At 36.3% G+C, this 15,176-nt stretch overlaps 1 long non-coding RNA gene across 2 annotated transcripts; it reads right to left on the bottom strand.

The window, feature by feature from the left end:
- Positions 1-460: 460 nt before the first annotated feature.
- LOC112164850 lies at positions 461-2,487 on the bottom strand. Of its 2 annotated transcripts, XR_005799971.1 has the most exons (3): positions 2,278-2,487; positions 1,421-1,570; positions 461-1,251 (listed from the first exon to the last, which is right to left on the bottom strand). It is a non-coding gene; the product is annotated as an uncharacterized LOC112164850 (long non-coding RNA). The 2 variants fall into 2 exon arrangements; XR_002922538.2 differs by having other exon boundaries at positions 461-1,570.
- Between the last annotated feature and the right edge of the window lie 12,689 nt (positions 2,488-15,176).

The raw sequence follows: 15,176 nt of genomic DNA, 5'->3' as shown, positions 1-15,176 counted from the left end.
GAGAAGAAGAGGGAGAAGAGAGGAGTTAATTGCAGAATGATTTGATGATTAAAATTGGTGGCATGTACTGCTCTTTATATAGAGATCAAGAGGTGTCAAAGACACCCTTTCAATTTAAACATAATTGTTCAATATAAAGTATGTACCTCTTCATAATTTTATCTTGTCTTTTCTCTATAATCATAAATCTGATTATATATATTTTCAACCATCATACCTCTTCAATTAATTATGTAAGTGTTGAAAAAAAAAATTCATATATCTCTACGGATAAGCTTATGGTTTGCTGGCTTTGAATGAAGATAATTGCCATTCAAAGTTTGATTGGCTTTGACCAAATTCAAATAGCAAACAGGTGAGATATATTGCTATGTGACTGGTTTCAAATGACAAGCAAGAAATGTTAAATTATCTATCCAAAAAGGATAACAAATCCACCAGAATTTCAAGGCTGAGAATATGAGTTAGTTGCTGCTTTGATCATATATTCAAATTTGAATTTGGATAAGAGATATCGTCATCTTCAGCTCACACAGTGATCCTAGGTTGCCTATAAAAAGGCTATACAACAACAAAGAAAAGGGGCAGAAAATACTACATAGACGAGAGCATAAGAGAAAGACGCAGCAGAGGAGGAGAGGCACAGAGCAAGAAATACATAGACTAAGAAAGAAAAGAAACAGAGAAGAAGGTCGGACACTCCAACTTTCGCTCCCAGAGAAAGAAGCAAAAGAATTGCAGGTATACATCTGCCTTCCCTCCAATTAATCCTTCTGTGTCTCATGGTCGATCTTCCGAGACTCTAATAGGCCGTTCATGAACGACCAAAATTATTAGAGTCTTCCCAAAATGACGCTGCTGCTCTCAAACACTTAACGCATTGAAACAAAACGGTTGTTCATGAACGGCCTCGTTTCAATGCTCAAAGCTCCCCCTGACGAATTGGAATAAGTTGTTCATGAACAGCTGAATTCTAATGCTAAAAGCTCCGATCATGAAGTCCAAAGCTAAGCTGACGACGTGATATGGACAGCAAGCAATTCATGCGACATCTTCACCTGTGAATATGAGCTTCAGTGCTCTTTTCTCTGTTCAAAGGAAAAGAGATAGCACCTGGTTTGTTTCTAATTGCTCCAACGAGTACTTAGAGCTTCTTGGTTAATCACACCTTCAAAGGCATAAATTTCAAGCTCTATTTCTTGTGGCATGTGGCACCGACTTGAAAGGCCAAACGGTGGAGAACTTCCCCTTCTAATTAATGTGCAAAGCAAAGAGGCTCAGTGGGTTTGAAACAAAAGCAACGAGAACAAAAAAATATGAAAGTGTTGGTTTTGCTTTTTGTTAATCGATGCCTACACGCCAAAACAAAAGCTAAACCTAACCATGAGGTTTACATTAATTAAAGGAGTTTGCCTATTACATGAAAGTAGGGTGCAGCATGTCTCTTTTTAAGCGGTGGTGGATAGACGTGAAATTTAGAGCAATTGCTTTGTCTCTAAGAGTGATGCTGTAGATGTCAAGCAAACAAGTCACCTTTCTGGAACTTTAATCATGGAGGAACGTCCAAAACCTGCAAACAATGACAAAAAAAAAAGAGCTTTAAATATAGGCTTTTCAAAACATACTCCAAAGCTGGGCCTTCAAATTACATAATTAAATATATGTGCTGCAAGATAAGCTTCTAAGCATATGTATTTAATTATTGAGTCATGGTGTGCTGTAGGCATATATGAAAAGAATGAAAGGCATGATGATCAATTGCACACGGTGGTCAAATGGGTTTAATAAACAAGAAGACCAAGCTTATTGAATGTGGGAAGCGGTGGCTTATGAAGACAACAACAAAGGCAAATTGCAGCAGTATTAATTGTTTTCGGTGAGTAGCAGGGGACAAAGTTTAACCAACAATTGCTTTGCCTTCAAGAATGATGCTGCGCAGTCGAGCTTACCTTTCCGAGACTTTGGTTGGAGAGACTTGTCGATAATGACAAGTAGCTTTAATTGTATAAAAGCTTGTCAAAAACGAGCTGCAAGTCAATTCACAATATATAATTGAACAAGTATGTAGCAAGTTGGTTTTGAATGCAAATCAGCCCAAGAAACATAATGCTACGTCCTCAGCTCTCCCAATGAAGAGGAAAAATTAAGAGAAAGAAGATGCTCCAACTTTGAATTCCAATTAAACCCAGGCAATTGATAATCAGAAAAGAAGACCTGTCAGTATACAAGCGAGAAATTGGAGCTACAAAAGGGAAGTGAGAAGATTCAAGCTATTACCCAATCTCAAACGCAGGAAATCCAGTGCAGAATTCGGATATTGAGGCCAACCCATTTATTTACGCCTCGGCAGCACAACTCCTTCTCCATTTCGGACTATGATAGTTGGCTTCCATCTCCAATTCGATCTCCATCTTAGACAGATAATCTCACGCTGAGAGACACAGCTTATTGATTTACCTGAGATGGGAATGACGTCTGCTACAGGGCCTTTACTAGATGGCCTAAGACATAAATTGGGCACAAATTGGTGTGGATATAAATTAATGGGTGACCAATCCATGGGCTTGCTAAATTGCCCATCCACGAATCTTGAAGCCCATTTCTAAACAGTTTATCTCGATGTTCGGACCTGGCTAAAATTGTTTGTCGACAACATGAAAGCCCATTTACACGGCCCAAGACAATATTCAACACATCGGGTGCTCAGATTAAATTCGGGTGTCTGCAGAAGAAATACATCCGACGGATTCAAAAATAAATGTACATCCGTCGACACAAAATTCTTCCAACATCAGAAATACATCCCCAAGAACTACAACGGTTTGATCCCTTTATAGGGTATGTAGGCAATCTAGCGACCCACTAGATGCAACCGCAAGTCCAAACAAAATCTCTGACTCCCTGGTTCATCCAACCTGAATCCCTGACCTCATCAGTCAAATTCTGTCAAACACCAGAAAACATCACAGCATTTCCAAACAAATCCAAAACAAATCGAATCCCTGGTTCACTTACACCTAATTCGTCCAAACACTATTCCTATTCCAAAAAGCAATACCTTCCAATGGGTCATTCACCCATTGGAAATCTTGAACTACGAGTGGCTTGATCCCTCTCCAAGGGTACGTCGGCAACCCATTCAAATATCCGGGTGCAGCCGCAAAAACAAATAGACAAACACACATCCACAATTGGTTTCTTCATAAATGGAATCAAATGGTGTTTCCCTGTAACGAGGGAATATAATTAAGAGTAGGGATGGCAATGGGGAGGGTAGGGTAAGGAGATTAAATTACCATCTCCATACCCGACTTCATTCATCATCCCCTTACCCGCCTCAATCCCCGTAATAAGAAACTGGGGATTCCCCGTCCCCGTCCCCATTGGGGATTAGGTCCCCGTACCCGTCCCAATCCCCGTTAACAATATTACTAATTTATTATATAAAATCAAACATCAACATAAAATAAATTTTTTTATTTCAATCAAACAAAAACAAATATAAGTCTTGCTTAAAAAAAAAAAACAATAAAAATCTGCATTCGATAAAAAATTTCCATAATCAACTGCTTAGTGTAACCTAACAACTTACTCATTCACTCGAACAAGGTGAATTGAATAATATCAAAAATATATTGACATAATTTAAATATTGACAAAAAGATGAAGTTTACATAGATATATATTTATAAATAATATCAAAAATATATATATAATATATATATATATATATATTTTAGATAGTTCTTATTGGGTGGGTATGGGGATGGGGATCAAAATACCATCCCCACCGTATACCCGATTTCAGAATTCGATTACTGGGGATCCCCATCCCCGTTACCCGATTTTCCCCAAATTTCTCCCCATTAGGGTCGAATACCCGATGGGTACCCTACCCTATGGGGATTATTGCCATCCCTAATTAAGAGACACGTTCTGTCTTGAATGGGTCAAACCCGAAATAATTAAAACTCTGTTCTTTTAATGAATACGAGTGAAATTATGTTGGGTGACATTTTTGCTCACTGTGTGCAATTTTCTCTCAACAGTAAGATATTTTATATATATAACTGAAATTTCCAAAAAAGGGAAGACCAAAAGATATAATTTCAGAGTTTTGATTGTTACGCTGTTGTGGAGGGCTTTTAACAATTTAAAGACATCTCTAGTCATACATCCGGAGGGAAAACCCAATATCTAACACTTAATTGATTGGGTTAGCACGAAACCAGTACAATAGCAGGCCACAAATTTCAAAAATAATGTTTTCTCAACTTTTGGATTCAATAAGGGAGCTTCTACTCATACCCCAACTTTTGAACCTCTTTATTTTTTTAAGTGATAGTTGACTTTGTCAACTCATGTCAAATTATCAATAAAGACACAAAAGAGAAAAAAAATTTAAAGTTTTTTCCCTTTTAGAGGTTTGAAATCAACAAATGGTCATCATCATGCCATTTTTTCCCTTTTGTTTTTGTTATGATCTTCATCCTTACAAAGCAGCGGAGAAATCAACAGACCAGTTCCTTACTTTGTAGTTCCACGAGTCAATTTTGGATACGCAATATTCTCTAACCAAAACACCAACAGACCACTTTCTCTTAAAATCATACTCATCTATTGGAGCGTAATATTCCCATCGAGCAATATATGAAACGAGGGAATCTTAGGAAGTTGAAGCAATGAACTGCTCTTGGCCTCTAAAGATGCATATGCCTACAAAATACAACAATAAGAAACGGGAGATATATATACAGATCCTATCTAGAGAGATGCCCCGCTCTAAAATTTCAGAGCGAGGTTAGGGTTTAGGGTCACTTTTTGGTTGCATATCCACATTTCGACCGTTCAGTTTTTAGGTACTAATGTATAGATCATTTTTGCAAAATATTAGCCAAATTGATGGTCGTTAAGGCATTGATAACTGCCTTAAAGCTAGTACGATTCAGGTTGGACAGATTCAGTTCGTCCACTGGTTTAAGTGAGTTAGATACCTTAAAGATCATCAATTTGGCTAAAATTTTGCATAGATGATCTATACATTAGTATCTAAAAACTGAACGGTCGAGATGTGGATATGTAACAAAAAAACGACCCTAAACTCCAACCTGGCTCTGAAATTTTAGAGTGAGGCCTTGCTCTGAATAAAATCTGTATATATATATATATATATATATATATATATTTATACAGGACCGCTCACATGCGGGACATATTTTGAGGGACAAAACGGGACAAGTCCCTCACAACCGTTGGATTTTAAGTGAACAAATCCTACGGATCTAATTAAAACACCATTTCATTTCAATTATTATCCCTAATTAACAGACTTGGCAACCCAGACCTGTTCATCTCTTCTTCCCTCATCTCACCATCCTCACATGCTATTTTACCCAGATCTGTTCGTCGTCTTCTTCCCTCATCTCACCATCACATCTGTAATTTCTTAAACGCCTCACATGCTATTCTATTCTCATCCTTCCATAGGACTGGTCTAATTTGAATTCGGCAAAACATGTAAACTAAATCCAACAAAGCAAAGCAAACAAAATAGGAAAATAAAAGAACTCTTGAGCGGAAATCAATCGCAATAAGAAAAAGTAAAAACTATCCAACCTAAAATTGCATCCGTGTTACAAACTAGCATGAGGATACTTTTTATATCGTAACCCTGAAATCGAGTAGGAAAGTATGAGAAAATTCATTTGAAGACAGACCAATCACATGAAAATAAAAGAGCAAAGCATAGATGTATTTTACGAGATTACAGATAAAGATATGAGAGGGGAAGAATATGAACATATCTGGGCATGGATTAGAGAGCTGTGAGAGGCGAAGAAGATGAACAGTGGGAGTTGGGATAAGAATTAAGATGGAAATGGTGCTCTCATTAGATCCGTAGGATTTATTCATTTAACATCCAACGACTGTGGCTGATTTGTCCCGTTTTGTTCCTTTATATAGGATTTTTCTCAGGTGCGGACGTCTGTACCGAAATTTTGATACGGATTTCCTGTTTTCACCCACTTTCCGATCACATATTTTGATCTTAACCGTTCAGTTTTTAGGTCCTAATGTACAGATCATCTCTACAAAATTTCAGCCAATTTGGTGATCGTTAAGGCATCCAAAACTGCAATTTACACGAACAAACAGAATCTGTCGAACCAGAACCGTTCGTGTACATTGTTGTAATTTGCAATTTTGGATGCCTTAACGATCACCAAAGTAGCTGAAATTTTGCATAGGTGATCTATACATTAGGACCTAAAAACTGAACGGTTAATATGTGAAAATGTAATCGGAAAGTGGGGGAAAACCGGAAATCAGTACCGTCCGCACCGTAGCTGGACTGTGTGTGTGTGTGTCTATATATATACAGATCCTATCCAGAGCGAGGCATCGCTTTGAAATTTCAGAGCGAGGTTAGGGTTTAGGGTCACTTTTCGGTCGCATATCCACATCTCAACCGTTCAGTTTTTAGGTACTAATGTATAGATCATCTCTGCAAAATTTCAACGAAATTGATGGTCTTTAAGGTATCTAACTCGCTTAAACCAATGGACGAACTGAATCTGTCCAACCTGAACCGTACTAGCTTTAAGGCAGTTATCAATGCCTTAACGACCATCAATTTCGCTGAAATTTTGCAGAGATGATCTATGCATTAGTACCTAGAAACTGAACGGTTGAGATGTGGATATGCGACCGAAAAGTGACCCTAAACCCTAACCTCGCTCTGAAATTTCAAAGCGATGCCTCGCTCTGGATAGGATCTGTATATAGATATATATATATAAGGTTGCACTTTCCGATCACATTTTCACATCTTAACCGTTCAGTTTTTAGGTCCTAATGCATAGATCACCTCTGCAAAATTTCAGCCAATTTGGTAATCGTTAAGGCATCCAAAACTGCAAATTACAACAATGTACACAAACGGTTCAGGTTCGACAGATTCGGTTCGTTCGTGTAAATTGCAGTTTTGGATGCCTTAACGATCACCAAATTGGCTGAAATTTTGTAGAGATGATCTATACATTAGGACCTAAAAACTGAACGGTTAAGATCAAAATATGTGATCAGAAAGTTTGTAAAAATAGGAAATCCTTACCGAAATTTCGGTACGGACGTCTGCACTTGAGAAAAATCCTATATATATACAGCCCTTCTTAGCTGCGGATATCCGCACCTAAGCATTAGGTGTGGATTTCCAGTTTTTCCCCACTTTCTGATCATATTTCACATCTTAACCATTCAGTTTTTAGATCCTAATGTATAGATCACTTCTGCAAATTTTCAGCTAATTTGATGATCGTTAAGGCATCCAAAACTGCAATTTACCATTATAAACACGAACGGTTCCGGTTCGACAGATTCGGTTCGTTCGTGTAAATTGTAGTTTTGGATGCCTTAACAATCAACAAATTGTCTGAAATTGTGTAGAGATGATCTATACATTGGGATCTAAAAACTAAATGGTTAAGATGTGAAAATATGATCGGAAAGTGGGTAAAAATGGGAAATCCGTACGTTTTGCTTAGGTGCGGATATTTTCTTTATTAAATCCCAGTCTTTTCTTTGTTTGAAGCAATTTATGTCTATTTTAAGGTTGATCATGAGTAAATGGTGCCAAGTTATCTATAGGCTTTTTTCAAAGATGACCAATTTTTGAGACACCAACTTTAATTGGAGATTTGCCATTTCCTTTTTATGATCTATATGGTCCTAATGACGAAGTGAATGAAGTATCTGATATGGACAAGGAATGGCATATCATAATATTGGCTTATATACATGATCAATTCCATACGATGGGGTACCATGATGGTCTTATAGCTGGAAAGGAAGCTTCTTCTCAGGAGGGACTTAATATTGGCTTTAAGCAATCAATCCTTGTCTGTTAAAACTGAGGTCTTGTGTGAGGTGTGTTACAAGTACATTGGCTGTAAGGCCCCGTACCTTAATATTTTTTATGAAGTACGTTTTTTATCGGTTTTGACCGAGGAGTTGACTTTCTATTTTATCGGTTAAGTTGGAATTTTCCTTGAGAATGTCGTAAAATTCGAAAAATCGAGTTCGTGGACACGTAGTTTGTTTAAATCGGATTTTCTACGGGAAAGTTATCACCAAATTGGAAACTACTATTTTGGGTAAAGGTTTTTAAATGAGTTTTTATTTTGGAATAGAGGAGAGAGAAGTCAAAGCAGCCCAAGGAAGGACAGACCCGACCTCCCCCTCCTCCTTTCTTCTCCTTTGCGTCATTTCTGGTTTTCCGGCCATTTCGTCGCCGTCCAGCCACCCCAGGACGAACCGCTTGGCATGGCGTGATCCTCTCCCCCTTCTCTACCTAGATATGTAAGTTTTTCACCTTGGGTATCATTGATTGTTGAGTTTCGAAGAGAATTGCAGAAATGGGAAAAATTGGATTTTTGCTTTGATGTCCGGTTTCCGGCGATTTCCGGCCGGATTCTTTGGGGGTTTTGGTTGTTGGGGAAGTGCTGAACGTGTTCCTAACCTTGTTGCAGCTCGTTTTGATCGGTGGAGGAAGATTTGAAGGTGTTTGAGACTGTGAACAGTACCGTAAACAGTAACTCTCGAATTCTTGGGTTCTTGTTTGATTTTTCTGGATATTTCTACTTGAATTCGGTTGTTGTTGCAGGTATAGGAACTGTTAGTTGTAATCTATGAATTTTTGTGTTAGATTTAAGGTTGTTGGTTAATGAGTTTCCTTGGAGTTTTGATGTTGGTTGTGGTTCTAAGGTGGTTAAGATTATTATCTTGGGTTGAGAACTTGTTGTCATGTTTTTAGTGTTGAGAGGTTGGAGAAGTATATTGGGTTTTGAATATCAAAGAGAAATTTGGAATTTTGGATGTTTTGAATGTTTTAGTTGATGAATCTTTTGGTTTAATCTCTTGATAATTTACTATCAATGTTATTGTGGAATTGATCTATTTTGTTGAGGAATTTGGTGTTGAGATTGTGGTTTGGAAAAGAAAATTTAGAGAGGATTTGAGATTTAGAGTTGGATTTGTGATTGGAAGTAGGGAAAGTTAAGAAAGAATTTGAAAATTTTGGGAAGGATATTATGTTTAATTTGGTGATCAATTATGGTCAAGGAATCGAGTTTAAATTGATTAGATTATCGAACGATCCTTGTGATGGTGAAGGTTAAAGATTAAGTGTGGACGTTAAATTGTAAGGGAATTTCCGTATTCAAGAATGTAAATTTCAAGTTGAAGAGTGAGTTTTGTTTTATAGAATGAATACTAATTTTCTCAAAGGAAGGAGTTTTGATCTTGAGATTGTTTCCTCTTTAAGGTTAATGATTATGTCCATTTATTACAGGACGTACTGAGCCCTCGAGCGAGGAGGACACGGGCAGGCAGCAGGTTTAGCTGCGGGACTACTAGTGAGTGGACCTTTATTTTATTTAAATAATGCATGCAGCATGGTATTAAGTTTTGAAATGGATTGTTATTTGAGTAAATGTGATTTTTATGAAAAGAAAAGAATTTTTAAAAGGAAGCAGTTGACAAGGAGGCCAGTTTTGGCGCATGCGTATCTTACCTAGTTGGCAGTCCCTTCTAGGTAATAGTCTAGTTGGCAGTCCCTTCCAGACTACAGCTCGGTTGGCAGTCCCATCTGATGCGTCATCTGGTTGGCAGTCCCTTCCAGATGATATGAGGTAGTTAGTCGCAGTCCCGTCTACTACCCGTGGCTAGTTGGCAGTCCTAACTAACCACCGCCTCCTATTCAGGTTGGCAGTCCCTTTCGATGCGTCATCTGGTGGCAGTCCCTCCCAGATGGCATGAGATGCCTAGGAAGCTGTCCTTCCTAGTCATCAAATGATTTTCTTGGAAAAAAGATTGAGTTGGAATTTCATGGAGTCTCGCTGCATGATGGTTTTGTTAAAAAGAGAAATGGGGAAGCATTCCATTAATTGTTTCAGATTTTGTTTCGGTTTCGTCCACTCACTCTAACGGATTTTAAATGTTTTCCCCTGGGCCCTTCGTTTTCAAATGCCCAGATTTCAGATTTGCCGAGATCGCTTCCAGGCTCTAGAGAATTTGGAAATCAGCGCTTCCGTTTTTGTCCGTAGGTTATTACTTAACCTACCTTGTATGATATCGGCTTAGTTATTAATGTTGCTCTGATAACCCTTTTTAAATTTGATGGATGGTGTTGTTCGGATTGTTGTTGCTTACGGAGGTTATGTTGGGATTTGTACATTCCGAATGTAATATATATGTTTGGATTGTAAATATGGAATTGTAGGTTGAGTAGAAGTTAAAGTTTTAATCGTGTCCAGGTTTGTGAATTTTTGGGTAGCCCGTATTTAGGGGAGGTTCTGCCGAATTTTCAGTAGGATTTCACTTAATGTGGGGCCCGCAGGCTCGTATCCAGGTAATTGGGGTGATTCCTGGATCAGGTCCTGTCATTGGCTTCCCTTCCAGATGTTATAAGGGAGAAGTTGATCGAAACCGAAGAACAAAGAACTCGATTTCAGGGATTGTTCCGTTCATTCCCATTCTACAATATATGCCCTTACGAATTGTGCATTTTTTGAAAAAAGAAAAGAAAAGAAAGAACGGATGATCTGTTGAGCAGTGAGGAGAGCCATGTTGGTCTAAAAATGGCTATTAATGCTCATTATCAAATGTTACTCTATAGTTGAGATTGTAAAGTAATTGTTCATGAACTAGTGTGTAGTTTTAAAAACTTATGAGAATGTATATGTGATCGTTTCTATTTCTGAGAACTTATGAGAATGTATCTACAAACATTTGCAAGCAAGCATATATAGATTATGCAGGGATATATAACAGATGTAGGGATTGATAAAACTCAATGACTCGGAATAAAACTCAATGACTCGGAAAGTAAATGAAACAATCTGAAATTAGAAGAGAGTTGAAAGTTGAAACTTCAAAGTAATGCACCAGTACAGAAAAATAGAAAGAAATACACATTAAGTGATTAAACAAACATGACAGAATAAGACAATGTATATTTACATAAATGGAGGCCGATTTGACTAGAATAATCACACTAGCTGATGAACTCACTCTTGTTAATAAGGACGGGTTGCTAGCTTGGTGAAGATGACTATTGAAGAGAAACTGAGTTGAATCAAATCCAAATATTGAACTTGAAGACTTGGACTTGCTGTAATGAACAAATGAAAAGTCTAACCGGAGATTTAACTATTCTCAGTCTTCTTCTGCTATTGCTTCAAATAACCAAATTCTGCCTACTTTACAAAAAGTCTAGCTTCAACATTAGGACTGAGAACCAAATGAAAAGTCTAGCCTCAAAATTGATGCTGAGAACCAAAAAGCAAACACTAGCAGCAGCTAATCAAGCACAGTTTGTCTCCTTCTCTCCAAAATTACTACTGAAAAGAAAACTCTGCTTCATTAAGTACAGCAGCAGCTAATCATCTTGACCACAACATGTACATGGGAAAAAGGAATATATTAATTCTTTAAGAAAAAGTTTCAGACTCTATGTATGGTATAGAGATGTATTAATATTACCTATGACGAATAACTATCATTATCTATGTCATCTCCACTAGAATTTTTATTTGTATCAACATTAGCAGCTCATTCCTTACTTGAGGATAGAAAGATGAAGAAGAAATCCACTTAAACGAGGAACCAAATTACTCTGTATGAAAAATAGTTGAGGGAAGAAAATATCTGTAAGCGGGCTCTTGGGTTTTCTCTCACTCTTGTTTCGCTCTCTTTTCTTTTGCGAACACCAAATAGGAAGACAAGAAATTGGGAATTTGGAAACTGAACAGACCCGAGTTGACATGTTGGAGGTTTAGAAAAGGGTGAATCACTTGACTTAATCTCAGCCGTCCAAGCTCATTAAAATAGATCCAACGGTTGTGAGTGTGTCCCTCAAATTGGCAAAAAATGTGGGAGATTCCTTTTTTTAGTCTTTTAGCATTAGACCAACTTTGTGATCATATTTTGGCATCTTAACCGTTCAGTTTTTAGATCCTAATGTTTAGATCACTTATACAAATTTTCAGCCCAATTAATTATCTTTAAGGCATTCAAAACGGCGATTTAAAATTATAAGTATGAATTATTCAAATTTGACAAATTTGGTTCGTCCATTGATTTAAAATAGTTTGATACCTTCACGATCACCGATTTGGCTGAAAATTTGTACAATTGATCAATACATTAGGACCTAATAACTGAACAGTTGAGATGCTGAAATGTGATCGAAAACTTGGTCTAATGCCCTATTCCTAGAAAGACAAAAAAAAGGGATCCCTTCATGGAAAAGCCCTCTATATATATATAGAGAAAAATTTTAAATACACACCCTCAATTACTCAATGCACATCCCTTATATTTTTTGTCTCATTTTTTTCATCAAACTTTCATCTATGCCCCTCCTCATTAAATAAATAAATGAGAAAAACTTTATAAAAAAATTAGGTTGGCTATGTATCATAAATTTTTATTTAATACATTCTTTTACTATAATTGATTTATTATGGAATTAATTGCAAATTAACTCAACGACATATCAATATGGTAATTACTATTACTTTTCTTCTCTTTTACATTAAGAAGTTGGTATATATCCTTTCAAAAAAAAAGTTGGTATATATATCTCTAGAAGATTGAATAACTTAAGTTTCTTACCTTTGTTTTTCTTCAAGTTGAAAAACTTAATGCCTCTAAGATTTTAAAAGATTCAATATATGTCAATATCTTCATGATCCATATAGTCATAGCCAATATTAAAATTGGTAAAGAATGAGCCATAGTTGTAGTTTCGCAAATGCGTGAAGTGATTGATGATGATGTATTCATGTATCCAAGATATATTTGATGGTTTTATAATTTCTTACGATATATTTCAACCAATTTGGTTGCTTGTTAATTCTTCATATGGACTACAATTATTTCATCTGTCATTGACGTTCGAGTATGATATTGAAGAGAGGCTGATTGTATCTTGACGATGAAGAGAAAATTTAACTATAACAATATTAAATTAATTATTTGATATATAAAGCATTTAATTCTTATTTTATTTTTGTAGAATCTTCTTTATTTTTTTATTAATGAGGAGAGGTAGATATGGAAGTTTGATGGCAAAAAAATTTAAGGGGTGTGTATATAAAACTTCTCATATATGCACACACACACAAACAATATGGAGAGAGACAACTATCAATTGAAAGTTTTTTTTTTTTTCAGCTTCTCTGTTTTTTTTAAAAAAAAAAGATAATCAAAGGGTTTCACTTCTGCCCCCATTGTGACTCGAACCCATGACTTCGTACATAGGTAGTGGGTGCTCTAATTGTATCAAGAGTAAGATAAATTTTGTGAAATGTTCAAAAATTGATGGAGGTCCAACTACCGATTTTGGAGGTATATGAATAGAACACTCTAAAAAAAAAAGGCTTTTATTGATATTATTGGATTATGGGTATTATGGAAAAATTAGGGACGTGTAGATAGCATATTGGTTATTTATAAAACTAAGTTGGAGGTCTATTAAGTAAGGAGGTCTAAATATCAATTTTGGAGGTACGAATAGAAGCTCACATTCAGTAATCTTAATTTCCGTTTGATAAAAAGGTTAACATTAGTGCTTCACACTATGCCAAAAAGTTAATCAGACAACAGATAATATCTATCGTCTGATTGCATGATTTTCTGTCGTCTGAGGCGCTGCCGTCTCTTGTGCAATCAGACGACGTAGAAACTCTGTCGTCTTATTGCACTCAGACGACAGACATGTTTTTGGTCTTCTGTTGTCTGATTGATTCCTCACATGTACATGTGTGTGTTACGAAGATTTCAGACGACAGAAATGTGTTGGCAAACGTGAAGACTAACAACAGAGTTCTTTAACTTTTGTGGTTTAATTCCCATTTCAATCACAGTACTAAGAATTATGTGTTGTTTGTATTGGTTCTCAACTACAGTTTATTGTTGTTGAAAACAAATTTCAATTACAATCATCTGTCGTTTTAACTCATAACATAAGACAGTTATTTATGGTTAAACTTGTGTTTAAGATACAATTTTATATTGTCTGAATGTATATAGAACAATAGATTTGTTTTTCTATTCTATTGTTTTTCTGTTGCTCAAACAACATATTGTTTTTCAAGTTAGTTGTTGCCTTGTATTTCAGATGACACATATAAGTTTGTTCCTGCCATTCATTGATGTTCTCATTCATTCTGAAAACCTCAAAAGTCATTTCACTCATCAAAAATACATATATTCTGTTATTACAGCCACCAAAATACATTTACAATAGTCATTAATTGTTCCATGAAATCTAACTATTGAAAGCTGGATAGCAAATAATTTCAATGTACTCTAGGGCACTTAGACATTTGTTTTTCCTCCTGTGGCTTGGCCTTCTTAGTCTGCTAGAATGCTAAACTTTTGTTGCTTACCTGTTCTCTCTCTTTATGTATATTTTTGCCTTTTGCCCAATATAGAACATAACACTTCTGCTGCATTACCAGTTCTCTTATATTCAGCAGGTCTCAAGTGAGGAATCAGCAGATAGCAGAAAGAATAAGACAAAAGGCAGGTATGCCAAATCATAGGGAATACAACTTTGTGTAGAGTTTCTTATGACATGATATTGCTAGACCAAGACATAAATGGTACAACAGCCACAAAATGAGATCTTATAATTAGTAAGTGCTGCATATAATCTTAAATAAGCACAAAGCGAAGCAAATGGAACACAAACTTACAATTCAGGATTAAAATCCAACTACAAGAACGAACACATTGTAACCGAAAAGAAAACTACTTTCTACAAAGTGAGTGCATTTCAATCTAATGCACTCAAGCAGTTAACTGCAACCAATTAACGACATTTGTCGTATTTATAGTAGCAAGTAGAATAAATTGGTAGAGAAGAGTTTGAAAGGATGAGCTCGTACCAATTTCAGACTTAACACCAATTGCCCGCTCGAGAGTTTGAAGAATCAGCATATATTAAAAACAATTAAATGAAATCAACAAAGATAAAGCTAGAGCCTCCTTGCACAATTTTATCATTTAAAACCACAACACATGAGACATAAAGGAACAACATAAGGATGTTTACCACAATCTGAACTGAGAGACTACTCAGCAATAGAGAAGAGACTTTCTGAACCACT

The sequence above is a fragment of the Rosa chinensis genome, chromosome 5 (assembly GCF_002994745.2).
Source record: "Rosa chinensis cultivar Old Blush chromosome 5, RchiOBHm-V2, whole genome shotgun sequence".
NCBI classification, from domain to species: Eukaryota; Viridiplantae; Streptophyta; class Magnoliopsida; order Rosales; family Rosaceae; genus Rosa; species Rosa chinensis.
This window is presented reverse-complemented; position numbering and strand designations above follow the sequence as displayed.